Source organism: Panthera pardus, unplaced genomic scaffold (assembly GCF_024362965.1).
Source record: "Panthera pardus isolate Hobbes unplaced genomic scaffold, ASM2436296v1 HiC_scaffold_21, whole genome shotgun sequence".
Lineage (NCBI taxonomy): Eukaryota > Metazoa > Chordata > Mammalia > Carnivora > Felidae > Panthera > Panthera pardus.
In genome coordinates, this window is record NW_026526777.1 from 33,160,161 (window position 1) to 33,178,758 (window position 18,598).

Sequence of the window (18,598 nt, forward strand, 5' to 3'; positions counted from 1 at the left end):
TAGTAAATAAATCTTTCATATGAAAGATACCCTTCTTCTACCAAGAGGTAGAGAGACATCCTTGTGGTCAGAGACAAGGAATTCCAACCTGAAGAAACCTATAGTAACAAAACCTTGTTACTTTTACTAATCTACTCCAGCCCAAGTTCTTTGTATAAAAGCTGCATGTATTGTTGGGGGGGGGGGGGGAGGCTCTATTTTAATATTGGGTTTTTGTGCATGCATAATTAAACTTCTTCAATTTAATTCTCAGGCAAGCTAGAAGGACCTTTGAAGGATAAATTAAAATTTTTGCTGCCCAAGCATAGTCCGGGGCAAATGGTAACTAGCTGGACACTGCTACAGCTGAGAAATCCTGAGACATCTGACAAATAGCTGTCAGAAGGTAAGAATCTTAACCACATCAACCCCCAGTCTCTGCCTACACGGTCTAATGTATGTGACAATGGTGAGAGGCCTTTTTCCATCCCTTTTCAATTTGATCAGCAGGAGGAAATATTTGTGGAACTATTCTCGTGAGCTTAGTGACTCTGGAAAACTTGGCAGAGCACTCTTGGTTTGACAGATTCATTTCCTCCCAGAGACGGTCACTGTTTACCTTCATCTCTTTTTTTTTGGTCAGTTGTCTTAAAAAAGAATTACGTAGGACATAATGCGAACATAAACTCTTCTAAGCCTGCTGTCCAAGCCAGCCTCGCAGACTGGTGAGTTCCCAGTTTTCCTCACGCTGACATCTGTTCAGACAAACTTGGCTGTAGATCCCCTACATAAAATCCAAATAAGGTTTTTTCTTTTTGTTCCGTTCTATGTTCTTTTGATTTTATGACCAGTGAGAATCTTCTCTCATCTCTGCCATCTAGAAGGTGTACTCACCTGAGTGCACCCTGGTGGCCAAACAGACTGGGGTTCCATGATCCACAGGTATGGGAAGCACTCTCCTTGTCCAGCTATGGCAGCTGTCATGGGAGGTTGTCATAACAAAAACCCCTTATGGGCTTTTTCTTAACCTTCTTGCTTGTTGACACTGGAAAAATCCCATTCCAGCAGCACCTGCCTGGTGATTCAGATCAGTGGTGCAGACCGGAGGCATGTTTTCGTGGGAGACCAGAGACTTGTTTTCACTACACCATTCGTACCACCTGTAGAACAAGGCTTTTGCCTTCTTAGACTATTTTTGGGAGTAAACGTTTGGATCATGGGGGCTGCATCATCTATGCCCTCTCCAGGGATACTTGTATCCATGGTCTAAACCTGGAAAGTTGTCCCCAGTCTTTCCACAAAAAGGCTTATTGTTTTGAGTCACTATTAAGATTAAGAAGATCCTAATCATCAGAGGCCAGATAATGGATGCTTTATATTGGCTATGTTTGAAAGAAAAAAAATTCCTTGTATGGAGTTCCCAGTTGTCTTATTAGTGTAACGGCTAGCCTTGGGCACTCTCTTTAGAAGATGAAAGAACAAACATTAGATTTAAGGCAAAAATTAATGTCCACCTCCAAGCTAAATTCCCCTTATCAAAATCTGGCCCCATCTGCCTGTTTTAACTTTCCTTTCCTTACATGATTTACAGAAAGCACTCTGGCCTAATCTCTTGGTTCAAAGTGTCAGGTCACTAACATAAATGCTAAAAGCTAGAAAAGAATTTAATGCAAGTTCCCAAAACTAGCATTAAGGCTCACTTTCCTCCTACTTTATGCAGCTTTGTAATCAGGCTCTGCCTGTTTCAGGCATTCTTACACAACGTCCTTTGCAGATGTATCCTAGACCCTGCCTCCACCAAGAAAAAAAAGGGTTTTTTGTGTTTGTTTCCTGAACAACATACCTTTTAAATTATAATGCCCTTTTATCTCCTCTTTCAGAAGATTCTACCAAATTTAGGGAGGAATTAGAAAGATTAGTAGCCATGTACAACACCCCTCTCACAGAGAAAACAATGACCAAAATTTCTTCTAGGCCCTCCTACAAATGATTAGCAGAAGGCTAATGTTCAGGGACTAACAGAAGCCAGCACTGAATCGTGTACTCAGAAAGAAGGCCTTTGTTAAAATGCTTAATAAAGGCTTTGAGAAAGTCCCCGATAAAACTTTAACTTAAAAAGCAGGTCAGTCCCTTAATATTCAGACTGTAATTCAGTTTCTTCTGGAGAATGAAAAACAATGGTCTCTGTCTTAAAATCTCTACACAACCAGAAATGCAACTCTACAAACAAATCAAAGCCCATCTATCTTTACCAATCCCCAAACCTCACTTTTTCCCCTCAAAATGCTTATAGATAGTATAAAAGATCAGAATATTTGCCTTTTTAAAGTACGGGACAATTTTGTCCCAATAACAATTACCCCAAAACTCTTAGAAATAAAAACTTGTAGTCTTTCTCAGTCCCTTAAAATTCTATAGCATATGGTGTCTTTGAAATGTAAACACAGCCCACAATCACCTAAGACTAAAGGGAAAAAAGAAAAAAGAGGGAAGAGGCCTTTTTAAAACACTAAAAGAGCTCTTGTGCCCAAACTCTACTTCCAAGGACAAATATAAAGCCTTCTCTAAAAACAGTAAAAGATTTTAGTTATGTAAGCAAGTAAACTTAATTTATTCCAACTATTTTGTATGAACCAATGAGTTTCGTATTGTTTTAATATAGAAGCTGTAAGATCTCTGTGTTTGTCTATACGTATGTGAATGTATGTATATTATATAGAAAAAGACAGAGAAATACTATATCTTACCTTTATATAGTATTTTCTATTTTTCTATATGTATATGAATGTATGTACATTACAGATATAGTATTTTCTATGTTTCTTTAACAGTATTTTCTATTGTCAAAATTAATTTATAAAAGAGCTCTATTTCATTGGGCTCAAAGAAAATTAAGAGCTTATAAAAATTAAGCATTCATAAAATTCTCAAATAGAAACTGAATTTCAGGTTCATGTGATTTGGGAAAATAACAACTGGTTTAATAAAATACACATGCTTTATAGTTATCAGCAATAAAAACTGCCTTGCTTTTCTAAAAGTCAAATAAATTCATCTTATCTATATTTCAAAATTTTTCAAGAAACAACAAAAAAAAATAGCTTGGGAGAATGACTAGGTTTGTCTGATATGTTTAGATTACCCACAAAAACTTCATGACATAATTGTTAAGAAGAAGTAAATTAAATAGATGTAAGCAAGATAAGAGCATTTTAGGGAAACTTTTTGAAGTTTCTCCAAACTATTTTTTGATAATCTAAAACTTTAAAATCTTGCTAGGTTAAGTGGTGAGTTGTTAAATACATTGAGTATCTAGATTGTTTCCAAATAAGATAAACCTATATCTAGAAATTAACATTCTGTTATTTTATCTACTTTTTGCTTACTTATTACAGAGAAACTAAAGATAAAATTTGGGTCTTGTAAGTAAACTTTTGTGCTTTATTGAAAGATTGCACTGTAAAAAATCACATTTCTAGAAATTGGCAAATTTATGAATACATTTTATAATGTAAAGAATGCTAGTACAACAGTTCACGATTGCTTACTACTTGTTTTTATATCTTTAGCCACACATACTAAAACTTTTAACCCTCAAGAACTTTAAGATCCAGTGAAAACTGAGAAATAAAATGTCTCCATATGCAAGAAAAATAAGATGTATGCTTTCAGTAAAAGAAGGAATGAGGGAAAAAAAGTAACTTTGTCCTACAGTGAGCCTGGTTATTTATATAGGAAAAACTTAGGACAAAATCTGAATTTTAAAAAAAGTTACAAAAGTTTTGTGAAAAAGGAATTTTTAAAAGGAATGTGAATATGTGGTCAAGATAAAAATAAATTTATTTAAAAATGAGTTTTAATCCTGAAACCCACAGATAACACAATGACTCTAAACCCATATCTTTCAATAATAACACTGAATGTAAATGGACTAAATGCTCCAACCAAAAGACACAGGGTATCAGAATGGATAAAAAAAAAAAAAAAAAAAAAATAAGACCCATCTATTTGCTGTCTACAGGAGACCCATTTTAGACCTGAGGACACCTTCAGATTGAAAGTGAGGGGATGGAGAACTATCTATCATGCTACTGGAAGTCAAAAGAAAGCTGAAGTAGCCATATTTATATCAGACAAACTAGACTTTAAAGGTTGTAACAAGAGATAAAGAAGGGCATTATATAATAGTTACAGGGTATATCCATCAGAAAGAGCTTTTATAAAGCTCAATTATAAATGTCTATGCACCAAATTTGAAAGCACCCAAATATATAAAACAATCACAAACATAAGCAATCTTACTGGTAAGAATGTGGTAATTTCAGGGGACTTTAATACTGCACTTACAACAATGGACAGATCATCTAGATAGAAAATCAGTAAAGAAACAATTGCCCTGAATGATACACTGGACCAGATGGTCTTGACAAATATATTTAGAACTCTACATCCTAAAGCAGCAGAATATACTTTCTTCTCGAGTGCACATGGAACATTCTCCAAGATAGATCACATACTGGGTAACAAAACAGCCCTCAATAAATATGAAAGAATTGAGATCACACCATGCACACTTTCAGACCACAATGCTATGAAACTTGAAATCAGCCACAGGAAAAAGTCTGGAAAACCTCCAAAAGCATGGAGGTTAAAGAATTAATGGGTCAACCAGACAATTAGAGAAGAAATTTAAAAATATATGGAAACAAATGAAAATGAAAATGCAACAATCCAAACCCTTTGGGATGCAGCAAAGGCAGTCCTAAGCAGAAAATACATTGCAATCCAGGCCTATCTCCAGAAACAAGAAAAATCCCAAATACAAAATCTAACAGCACACCTAAAGGAACTAGAAGCAGAACAGCAAAGACACCCCAAACCAGCAGCAGAAGAGAAATAATAAAGATCAGATCAGAAATAAACAATATAGAATCCAAAAAACAACAACAACGAAAAACAAACAGTAGAACAGATCAATGAAACTAAAAGTTGTTTTTTTCAAAAAATAAACAAAATTGATAAACCCTAGTCAGGCTTCTCAAAAAGAGAGAGGACCCAAATAGACAAAATCACGAATGAAAATGGATTTATTACAACCGATCCCTCAGAAATACAAGCAATTATCAGGGAATACTATGAAAAATTATATGCCAACAAACTGGACAATCTGGGAGAAATGGACAAATTCCTAAATCCCACATACTACTAAAACTGAAACAGGAAGAAATAGAAAATTTGAACAAACCCATAACTAGTGAAGAAATTGAATCAGTTACCAAAAATCTCCCAACAAATAAGAGTCCTGGACCAGATGGCTTCCCTGGGGCACTCTACCAGATATTTAAAGCAAAGTTAATACCTATCCTTCTCAAGCTGTTCCAAAAAAAAGAAATGTAAGGAAAACTTCCAGACTCATTCCATGAAGCCAGCATTAACCTTGATTCCCAAACCAGACAGAGACTCAACAAAAAAGGGGAACTACAAGCCAATATCCTGGTGAACATGCAAAAATTCTCAACAAAATACTAGCAAATCTAATTCAATAATATATAAAAGGGATTAGTCACCATGAACAAGTGGGATTCATTCCTGGGCTGCAGGGCTGGTTCAATATTCACAAATCAATCAATGTGATACATCACATTAATAAAAGAAAGGATAAGAACCATATGATCCTGTCAATCGATGCAGAAAAAGCATTTGACAAAATAAAACATCCTTTAATAAAAACCCTCAAGAACGTCAGGATAAAAGGAACATACCTAAACATCATAAAAGCCATAATGAAAAGCCCACAGCTAATATCATCCTCGACAGAGATGTCCACTCTCATGACTGTTGTTTAACATAGTGTTAGAAGTCCTAGCATCAGCCATCAGACAACAAAATGAAATAAAAGATTTAAAACGGGCAAAGAAGTCAAACTTTCACTTTTCCCAGATGACATGATACACGACATGGAAAACCTGACAGACTCCAAAAGTCTGCTAGAACTGATACATGAATTCAGCGAAGTCACTGGGTACAAAATCAATGTACAGAAAGCGGTTGCATTTTTATACACCAATAATGAAGCAACAGAAAGGGAAATAAAGAAACTGATCCCATTTACAATTGCACCAAGAACCATAAAATACCTAGGAATAAACCTAACCAAAGATGTAAAAGATCTGTATGCTGAAAACTATAGAAAGCTTATGAAGGAAATTGAAGAAGATATAAAGAAATGGAAAAACATTCCATGCTCATGGATTGGAAGAATAAATATTGTTAAAATGTTGATACTGCCCAAAGCAATCTACACATTTAATGCAATCCCAGTCAAAATTGCACTAGCATTCTTCTCAAAACTAGAACATATAATCCTAAAATTTGTATGGAACCACAAAAGACCCTGAAACCAAAGTAATATTGAAGAAGAAAACCAAAGCAGGAGGCATCACAATCCCAGACTTTAGCCTCTACTACAAAGCTGTAATCATCAAGAGAGTATGGGTATTGACACAAAAACAGACACACAGACCAATGGAACAGAGAACCCAGAAATGGACCCACAAATGTATGGCCAACTAATCTTTGACAAAGCAGGAAAGAGTATCCAATGGAAAAAATACAATCTCTTTAACAAATGGTTAAAGAGAGAACTGGACAGCAACCTGCAGAAAAATAAAACTAGACCACTTTATTACACCATATACAAAAATAAACTCAAAATGGATGAAAGACCTGAATGTGAGACAGGAAATCATCAAAACCCTAGAGGAGAAAGCAGGCAACAACCTCTTTGACCTCAGCTGCAGCAATTTCTTACTCGACACATCTCCAAAGGAAAGGGAATTAAAAGGAAAAATGAACTATTGGGACCTCATCAAGTTAAAAAGCTTCTGCACTGCAAAGGAAGCAATCAACAAAACTAAAAGGCAACCAATGGAATGGGAAAAGATATTTGCAAATGACATATCGGACAAAGGGCTAATATCCAAAATCTATAAAGAACTCGCCAAACTCCACACCTGGAAAACAAATAATCCAGTGAAGAAACGGGCAGAAGACATGAATAGACACGCTTCCAAAGAAGACATCCAGATAGCCAACAGACACATGAAATGATGCTTAATGTCACTCATTATCAGGGAAATACAAATCAAAGCCACACTGAGATACTACCTCACACTGTCAGAGTGGCTAAAACGAACAAATCAGGAGACTATAGATGCTGGCGAGGATGTGGAGAAACGGGAACCCTCTTGCACTGTTGGTGGGAACACAAACTGGTGCAGCCACTCTGGAAAACAGTGTGGAGGTTCCTCAAAAAATTGAAAATAGAACTACCCTATGACCCAGCAATAGCACTGCTAGGAATTTACCCAAGAGATACAGGAGTGCTGATGCATAGGGGCACTTGTACCCCAATGTTTATAGCAGCACTTTCAACAATAGCCAAATTATGGAAAAAGCCTAAATGTCCATCAACTGATGAATGGATAAAGAAGATGCGGTCTATATACAATGGAATATTTCTTGGCAATGAGAAAGAATGAAATCTTGCCATTTGCAGCAACATGGATAGAACTGGAGGGTATTATGTTAAGTGAAATAAATCAGTCAGAGAAAGATACCATATGTTTTCACTCATATGTGGATCTTGAGAAACTTAACGGAAGACCAGGGGGGATGGTGGGGGGAAGTTACACAGAGGGAGAGAGGCAAACCATAAGAGACTCTTAAATGCAGAGAACAAGCTGAGGGTTAATGGGGGGTGGGGGAGAGAGAAAAGTGGGTGATGGGCATTGAGGAGGGCACTTATTGGGATGAGCACTGAGTGTTGTGTGAAAGCCAATTTGACAATAAATTTTTTTTTAAAAATGAGTTTTAATGTCAAAAGTAAGGTGATGTAAAATTAAATTTTTCAGTTTCTCTCTGTTAAAACAGTTTTCTTGCATTACTGGTCTGGTTTTAACAAGAAATTATAAACAAAAGTTTTTCTTTACCTTTAGTCTACCTAGAAAAACAAAGATTCTATGTTCTGCCTTTATCACATCTTTGATTACTTATAAAAACAAAAAAACAAAACTAATAGACCACCTAGATAATGGCAAGAGAAACAGAAACAAGGTAATGAGGGGAATGTCCCCTCCCCGTGCTGCAAGCTACAGTGGGGAAGGATAGCACTGATGGACTGTGAGTAGATTTGTCTATCTGGGGACACAGAAAAAAAAAAGGAGTTGTTTAAAAGAACAAGTGAAAGAACAACTAGTTTATAAAAGAGCCAGCCCTAGAACCCCACCAAATGGTGAGGGGGGTAGTGAACACTGATTACACTCCCCCTCCACTGTGACAGTGCAGATGAGAACAGAATTCCAGGCACCATAGCTCAATGATACCAAGCCTCTAGCCCATACCAGCTCCAGACACCTTGGGGCACAGAATAAAATCCGCAGGTTAAAACAGGAATTAGAGCATAAAGGAACTAGCCCTAGAACCTTACCAAATGGTGGGAGACTTGCTGGAACTCTCTCCAGGTCAAAGGAGTTGGTGAGCCCAATTTATGTTCCCTCTCCACCTTGATAGCAGAGACAAGACCAAGTTCCAGGTGCTCTTGCCAGAGTACCTTGAGCTTCAGTGAGCCTCAGCCTGTAGCCCACACTAGCCCCAGAACAGTGCATACCAGGACACCTGGGGCAGTGCTCACTACAGCTCCAGCTATCACACTAAGGTGACACAGGCACAAAGCACTCCAAAACACTCCGGGCCCACAAAACTTAGGCTCCAGGTGGCCCCTAGAGCACCATTAGTGCACAGTTCCCTGGGACCTCCTGGATTGTGCCTGCTTCAGCTTTAGCCACCCAACTGGGGTGTCCCTATGGAGAGTGCCCTGGGATGTGCTGGCCCGTGTTGGCTTTGGCTCCAGTCACCCTGCCAAAGTGCCCAGTGGCACCTCAGAGAAGTGAGAACCCGGTAGTACCTCAGCCCATTCCTACTTCATACAGCTATCCTTCCAGGGTACCCACTGTGTGAAGTAACCCAGAATCCCCCAGCCCATACCCACTTCAGCTATATTACCAGGGAGCCCTTTGCAGGGAGAGCACAAGGACCACACTGGCCTCCACCCGCTTTAGTTCAGTTGTTCTGCCAGGGTACCCTTCACACACAGAGCCTTTGAACCACCCTAGACCACAGTTCCTTCAGCTCCAGCCATCCTACCAGGGCAGCCCCAGCATGGAGTGCCCTGAACTGCAGTTCATGTCAACCACAGCCCTAGCCAGCCAGTCACCAGGCACACAAAGTCTACACAGGAGACAACCATACACAACACTATTCCTTCAAGTTTAGGAGAAGTAGTTGTTCCATGTAATTCACAGGAAAAAAAAAGTCAAAATGGGGAGATACAGGAACATGCTTCCAACAAAATAACAAGAAAAAAACTCAGAAACAAGAACTAAATAAAAAAGAGAAACTATAAAAAATAACCAATAAGACATAAAGAATACAATAACTGAGGCTCACCTGGGTGTCTCAGTTGGTTGAATATCCAACTCTTAATTTCAGCCCGTGACATGATCCCCCAGGTTGTGGGATTGAGTCCAGTTTCAGGCCCCACACTGAGCATAAAGCCTGCTTGGGATTCTCTCTCCCTCTGCCCCTCTCACCTGCCCATGCTCTCAGAAAGAAAAAGAAAAAGAAAAGAAAAGAAAAGAAAAGAAAAGAAAAGAAAGAAAAAGATGAGGTGCCTGGGTGGCTCAGTCAGTTGAGCGTCTGACTTCAGCTTGGGTCATGGTCTCACAGTTTGTGGATTTGAGCCCCATGTCGGGCTCACTGCTGTCAGCATGGAGCCCACTTTGGATCTTGTGTCCCCCTCTCCCTCTGCCCCTCCCCCTGCTCATGCTTTATCTCAAAAATAAACATCAAAAAATTGTTTTAAAAGAATACAATACTTGAAATGAAAAGTGCAATAGAGGGAATCAAAAGTACACTAATAGATGCAGAAGAACAGATCAAATCTGGAAGACAAGGTAATGGAAAGCATCCAAGCTGAATAGTGAAACAAACAAAAAATTAATGAGGATAGATTAAGGGATATCTTGGACAACATCAAGTAGAAAATATTTGTATTATAGGGGTTCCAGAGGAGAAGAGAGAGAAAGAGGAAGAAAAGGTATTAGAAGAAATAACAGCTGAAAACTTTCTTAACATGGGAAAGGAAACATACATCAAGGTCAGGAAGCACAGAGTTCCTAAAAGACAACTCAAAGAAGTCCAACCCATGACATATAATAATTAAATATAAAGAGACCATTTAAAAAGCAGCAAGACAGAAGCAAAAAGTTACATACAAGGGAAACCCCATAAGGGTATCAGCTGACTTTACAGCAGAAACTTAACAGACCAGATGGTAATAGCAGGAAATATTCAAGGAGCTGAAAGGAAAAAAAAAACAATAACCAAGAACACTCTAAATGGAAAGGTTATAATTCACAATGAAAGGTGAGATAGAGTTTCCCAAGCGATAGTTAAAGGAGTTCATCACCACAAAACTGGCCTTACAATAAATGTTAAATGTACTTCTTTAGGTGGAAAATAAAAGTCCATAATTAGAAGAAAATTATGAATAAAAAATGTAAAATATGATAACAGATACATAAAATGTGGAGAGGGAAAGTAAAAAATTCTTTTAGAATGTATTCAAACTTAAGTAACCATCAACTTAATATAGATTGCTATATACTTAGGAAGTTTTATATGAACCTCATGGTAACCACAAATATAAAACCTTTAATAGATACACACACAAAGAAATAAAGCCAACAACAACACTACAGAAAGTCATCAGTCATAAGAAAGAAGGGAACAGAGAAGAACTACAAAAACAACAAGAAAACAATGAACAAAATGGAAATAAGTACATATGTATTGATAATTATATTAAATATAAGTTATTTTAATGCTTCTATCAAAAAACATAGCTTAGCAGAATGTATAAGAAAATAAGACCTATTGACCTATCTATATGCTTCCTAGAAGGGATTCATTTCAGACCTAAAGACACATACAGACTGAAAGTGAAAGAATGGAAAAAGACATTCCATGCAAATAGAAGCAGAGGGGGAAAAAAAAACATGGTAGGGATACTTATATTAGACAAAACAGACTTTAAAACAAATGCTAAAAAAAAAAAAAAAGACAAAGAAGTACATTACATAATGATGAAAGGGTCCATCCAACAAGATATAACAATTGTAAGTATCTATGAACTCAACATTGGAGCATCTAAATACATAAAGCGAATATTAACAGGGAGGAGGAGTTAAGATGGCAGAGGAGTAAGGAGAGCCTAGGCTTGTCTCATCCCTTGAACACAGCTAGATAAATAACAAATCATTCTTAACACTCAAGAAATCGATCTGAGGACTAAAAGCAAAAATGCACTAGAGGTGAAAAAACAAAACAAAACAAAACACCACATTGTGGAAAGCAGGAGGTGCAGAGAGTTGACTTGGTGAAGAGAAGAACTCTGTGTGCTGTGATAGAGGAGGAGCCCTGATCACAGAGAGAAGTGAGAGAGAAATAGTGAAAGCACATACATGGAATTGCATGAGAAAAACTCTTCCTTGGAACCATTGACTGGGAAAGGGAGGGAGGCTAAATACTATAAGATTTTATAAACAGCCAAGTGCAGACTTTGAAGTTTCAGAGGTCTGTGCCATTCACCAGGGTTGTGTCTGGTGGGCTTAGCTATGCTGCTGTGGGGAAGGAGAACAGACACCCAGGAGCAGGCAGTGTAGTCTGAGGATCCCCTAGGTCACATGAGAAACAGTTCCCCTGCTTAGAGTGCATTTGGGAGAGGTGGTGTGGCCTCTCCAGGGCCAAAAGAACTGGTGGGTGCCATTAAGCTACTCTGTTCACTAAAATAGGAATGGGGATGCTGGCTGAGGGCAGCAAGCTTTGGTGCCAGGTTTCTGCTGTGCTTTACCATAAACTCTGAACCACTGAATGGTCATGCTACAGATTTCTGGGACAAGCTGGCATTGGCCACAGTGAGCAAGACCCTCCCCCAGAGGATCAGTATGGTCCATACCACATGAATCTCTAAAATTTGGAGTTCTGACACCCTGCCTTGCACCAGAGATAAAACACAGGAGTGCCCTCCCATGCTGCCTGATAGGCAGACAGCTCAGACGCAGGCAGGGTGAAGGTGGGGATCTGGTAGAAGCTGGGGACACAAAAGAGTTGATTGATTGCTCTTTTGTGAGGGCTTCCTGAAGAGCAGTGGGTGAGATCTCCCCGCTCTAGGCATGAGAGAGCAGGGTGACACAATTTTTACCCCACCCATCAGCACCCACCAACATCAGTGAGCAAAACAGTGCCACCAAGTGGAGGCTGGAGCTGTCACACCAAGCCTTGCTCCCCATGCCCTAAAGGTGCATCTCCACTAGGGCAAGTCCACCTGAGAATCAACGCAGCATGCCCCACCACCAGAAGACTAGCATAAACGCCCCACACACACCAAATCTACTGATCATAGAGTGATACAAAGCTCAGCTCTAGGGGAAATAGAATCCAGCTTCCTTTGTTGCTGTTGTCTTTTACCCCACCCTCCCTTGGGATACAGAAAACAATTTTTTTTTATTTTTGATTTTTTAAATTTTTCATATATATATATGTACATACATATACATATATATGTATATTTATGTATATATGTGTGTACATATATATGTACATATATGTATATACATACATACATATATACATATATGTATATACATACATACATATATACATATATGTATATACATACATACATATATATGTATGTATATACATATGTATATGTATATACATACATGTATACATATATACATGTATATGTATGTACATATATGTATATATATGTATATATATATAGCTTCTTTTAACAAGCAAAACAAGACACACCTAGATCTAGCTTCCTTTTCTGTTTTTTTTTACCTTGACAATATGAAAAGGTGGAGGAATTCACTCAAAAAGAAAGAACAGGAAGCAGTAATGGTCAGGGAATTAATCAATACAGATAAAAGTAAGATGTATGAACTAGAATTGAAAACAATTATAAGGCTGCCAGCTGGGCTAAGCATAGAAGAAATTAAGGAATCCCTTACTGCAAGATAAAAGAACTAAAATCTAGTTAGGCCAAAATTAAAAATACCATAACTGAGATGCAAACTCAACTGGATTCCATGACAACAGGATGGATGAAGTAGAGGAATTAAATAGTGATATAGAAGATAAAATTGTGGGAAATAATGAAACTGAAAAGAAGGAGGAAACAAAAGTATTAGATCATGAATGTAGACTTAGGGAACTCAGCAACTCCTTAAAGCATAACAACATTCATATCATAGGAGTCCCAGAAGAGAAAGAGAGATAAAAACAGGAAGAAGATTTGCTTGAGGAAATTATAGCTGAAAACTTCTCTAATCTGGGAAAGGACACAGAAATCAAAATCCAAGAAGCACAGAGAACTCCCATTAAATTCAACAAAATCATGGTAAATTCACAAAATACACAGGCAAGGAAAGAATCCTAGAAGTCCTTCACCTACAAGGAAAGACAGATCAGATTTGCAGATTTGTCCACAGAAACTTGGCAGTCCAGAAGGGAATGAATGGCAGGATATATTCAACATGCTGAATGGGAAAAATATACAGCCAAGAATACTGTATTCAGCAAGACTGTTGTTCAGAACAGGAGAGATAAAGAGTTTCCCAGACAAACAAAAACTAAAGGAGTTCATGACCACTAAACCAGCCCTGCAAGAAATTTTAAAGGAGACTCTCTGGGTGAAAAAAAAAAAAAAATCAAAAGCAACAAAGACTGGAAAAGAAGAGAGAACATCAAGAGAAACACCAACTTAACACGTAACACAATGGCACTAAACTGTATCTTTCTATAAACACCTTGAATGTAAATGGACTCAGTGATCCACTCAAAAGACATCAGGTATCAGAATGGATAAAAACAAGACCAATCTATACACTGCCTAAAGAGATTCATTTTAGACCTAAAGACATCAGCAGATTGAAAATGAGGGGATGGAGAACCACCTATCGTGCTAACGGACACTAAAAGAAAGCCAGAGTAGCCATACATATGTTAGAAAAACTAGATTTTAAACCCAAGACTGTAATAGATGAAGAATGGATTACATCATAATTAAGGGGTCCATCCCTCAAGAAAAATCTAACAATTGTAAATATTTATGTCCCCAACTTGAAAGAAAACAAATATATAAATCAATTAATAACAAACATAAAGAAACTCATTGACAATAATACAATAATAGTAGTGGACTTTAACACCCCACTTACAGCCATGGACAGATCATCTAAGGAGAAAATCAACAAGGAAACAATGACTTTGAATGACACACTAGACTAGAGGGACTTAACAGATATATTCAGAACATTCCATCCTAAAACAGCAAAATACACATTCTTTTTGAGTGCACACAGAACATTCGCCAGAACAGATAACACTGCGTCACAAATCAGCCTTCAACAAGTACAGAAAGACTGAGATCATGCCATGCATATTTTCAGACCACAACGCTATGATACTTGAAGTCAACCACAAGTAAAAAGATGGAAAGACCACAAACACTTGGAGGTTAAAGAACATTCTACTAAAGAATGAATGGGTTAACCAGGAAATTAAAGAGTAAATTAAAAAGTACATGGAATCAAAGAAAAATGAAAACATGGCAGGGCAAAACCTTTGGGATGTAGCAGAGGGAGTCCAAAGAGGCAAGTATATGGCAATTTGTGCTATCTCAAGAAGCAAGAAAGGTCTCAAATACACAAGCTAACCTTACACCTAAAGGAGCTAGAAAAGGAACAGCAAATAAAGTCTAAAGCCAGCAGAAGAAGAGAAATAATGAAGATGAGAGCAGAAATAAATGATATAGAAACAAAGAAACAAACAAAAACCCAATAGAACAGATAATGAAACTAAACGCTGCTTCTTTGAAAAAAGCAATAAAACTGATAAACCCGTAGCCATACTTACCAAAAAGAAAAGAGAAAGTATCCAAATAAATAAAATTATGAAAGAGGAGAGATCACAACCAACACCACAGAAATACAAGCAATTATAAGAAATATTATCAAAAATTACATGTCAACAACCTGGGAAATCTGGAAGAAATGATGAATTCCTAGAAACACACAAACTACCAAAACTGAAACAGGAAGAAATACACATTTTGAACAGACCCATAAGCAGCAAAGGAGAATTATAGGCCAATGTCCCTGATGAACATGGATGCAACAATTCTCAATAAGATACTACCAAATAGAATTCAACAGTACATTAAAAGAATTATTCACCATGATCAAGTGGTATTTATTCCTGGCTGCTACAGGACTGGTTCAATATGTGCAAATCAATCAACATGATACACTACATTAATAAGAGAAAGAAACATATGATCCTCTCAATAGATGCAGAAAAGGTATTTGACAAAATACAGCATCCATTTTTTAAAATATTTATTTATTTTTGAGAGAGAGAGGAAGACAAAGCATAAGCAGGGGAGGGGAAGAGAGAGAGGGGGACACAGAATCTGAAGCAGGCTCTAGGCTCTGAGCTGTCAGCACAGAGTCCAACGCAGGGCTCAAACTCACAGACCATGAGATCATGACTTGAGCCAAAATCAGAAGCTTAACCAACTGAGCCACCCAGGTTCCCCAATACAGCATCCATTCTTGATAAAAACCTTCAAGAAAGTAGGGATAGATGGAATGTACCTCAACATCATAAAGGCCGTATATGAAAGACCCACCACTAATGTCATCCTTGATGGGGAAAAACTGAGGGCTTTTCCTCTACGGTCAGCAACAAGACAGTGATGTCCACTCTCACCATTACTATTTAACATAATACTGGAAATCTTAGCCTCAGCAATCAGACAATGAAAAGAAATAAAAGGCATCTAAGTTGGCAAGGAAGAAGTCAAACTTTCACTATTTGCAGATGCTATGATACTCTGTGTAGAAAACCCAAAAGACTCCAACAAAAAATTGTTAGGATACATGAATTCAGCAAAGTCGCAGGATATAAAATCAATGTGCAGAAATCTGTTGCATTTCTATACACCAATAATGAATCAGCAACAAAATTAATCAAGGAATTGATCCAATTTGCAATTTCCCCCAAAACAATTATATACCTAGGAATAAATCTAACCAAAGAGGTAAAAGATCTGTACTCTGACAACTATACAAAACTTTTGAAAGAAATGGAAGAGGACACAAAGAAACAGAAAAGCATTCCATGCTTATGGGTTAGAAAAACAAACATTATTAAAATACCTATACTACTCAAAGCAATCTACACATTTAATGCAATCCCTATCAAAATAGCACCAGCATTTTTGGCAGAGCTAGAAAAAACAATCCTAAAATTTGTACGGAACCATAAAAGACCCTGAATAGCTAAAGCAATCCTGAAAAACAAAACTGGATGCATCATGATTCTGGATTTCAAGCTACATTACAAAGCTGTAGTCATCAAGATAGTATGGTACTGGCACAAGAACAGACTCACAAATCAATGGAACAGAATAGAAAACCCATAACTATACCCACAACTATATGGTCAACTAATCTTTCACAAGGCAGGAAAGAATATCCAATTAAAAAAAGACCATCTCTTCAGCAAATGGTGTCGGGAAAACAGGACAGCACCATGCAGAAGAATGAAACTGTACCATTTTCTTACACCATACACAAAAATAAATTCAAATGGATGAAAGACCTAAATGTTAGACATGAAACCATCAGAATCCTGGAGAACACAGGTAGCAACCTCTCCCGCCTCTGCTGTAGCAACATCTTACTAGACATGTTCCAGGGGAAAGGAAAACAAAAGCAAAAATGAACTATCGGGATTTCATCAAGATAAAAACCTCTGCACAGTGAAGGAAGCAATCAACAAAATTACGAGGAAGTCTATGGAATAGATGAAGATATTTGCAAATGACATATCTGATAAAGGTTAGTATACAAAATCTATAAAGAACTTATCAAACTCAACACCCAAAACCAAATCCAGTGAAGAAAGGGAAGAAGACATGAAGAGACACTTTTCTTAAGGCATCCAGATGGCTGATACATGAAAAGATGCTCAACATCACTCATCATCAGAGAAATACAAATCAAAACCACAATGAGATACCACCTCACACCTGTCATGATGGTTAAAATTAACACAGAAAACAACAGATGTTGGAAAAGATGCAGAGAAAGGGGAAGCTTTGTGTACTGTTGGTGGTAATGTAACTGTTGCAACCACTCTTGAGAATGGTACGGAGGTTCCTCAAAAAGTTAAAAATGGAAATACTCTATTTTTAGAGTATTGACTCAGCAATTGCACTACTAGGTATTTACCCAAAGGATACAAATATACAGATTCAAAGAGGTACATGCATATCAATGTTTACTGCAGCATTATCAACAATAGCCAAACTATGGAGAGAGCCAAAATTTTCATCAACTGATGAACAGATAAAGAAGTGGTGTGTGTGTGTGTGTGTGTGTGTGTGTGTGTGTGTGTGTGTGTGTGTGTAATGGAGTATTACTCAGCCATCGAAAGGAATGAAATCTTGCCATTTGTAAGGACATGGATGGGATGGGGCTGGAATGTATTATGCTAAGGGAAATAAGTCAGGCAGAGAAAGACAAATATCTTATGATTTCACTCATATATAGAATTTAAAACAGATGAACATATGGAAAGGGGGAAAAGAGAGAGGGAAACAAACTATAAGGGACTATTATGGAGAAAAAACAAAGGGTTCATGGAAGGAGGTGAGTGGGGGATGGGCTAAATGGATAAAGGGTATTAGGGAGGGCACTTGTGTTGAACACTGGGTATTATACATAAGTGAAAAATCACTAAATTCTACTACTAAAAATAATGTTACACTAGCTGTTAACTAGAATTTAAATAAAGATTTGAAAAAAATATATATTAATATTAATAGATATAAAGGGAGAAATTGACAGTAATAGTAGAAAAATAGGGGATTTTAACATCCCACTTACACCAATGGACAGATCATCCAGGCAGAAAATCAATAAAGAAATGGTGTCTTTTAAGGATACATTAGACCAGATGAACTTAACAGATATATACAAAACACTCCATCCAAAAACAACAGAATACATATGCTTGTCAAGTGCACATGGACATTCTCCAGGATAGACCACATGTTAAACAACAAGTCTCAATAATTTTTAAAAGGCGGAAAGCATATCATGGATCTTTTCCAACTACAACAATATGAAACTACAAATCAATAACAAAAAAAAATTGGAAAAACACACACACACACACACACCTGTAGGCTAAACAACATGCTACTAAAGAGCCAATAGGTCAATGAGGAAATCCAAGAAGAAACCAAAAAATACATGGAGACAAGTGAAAATGAAAATGGGACACAGAAAACCCAGTCTAAGAAAGAAATGTATAGCAATACAGGCCTCCCTCAAGAAACAAGAAAAGTTTCAAATAAACAATTGAACATTATACATAGGAACTAGAAAAAGAACAACAAACAAAGCCCAAGTTAGTAGAA

General features: G+C 37.3%; 1 long non-coding RNA gene across 1 annotated transcript in view; it reads right to left on the bottom strand.

The window, feature by feature from the left end:
* LOC128778832 (uncharacterized) overlaps nt 1-18,598 on the bottom strand; it is a 46,215-nt gene that overhangs the window by 2,109 nt on the left and 25,508 nt on the right. The gene's annotated exons all lie outside the window — the stretch shown is intronic.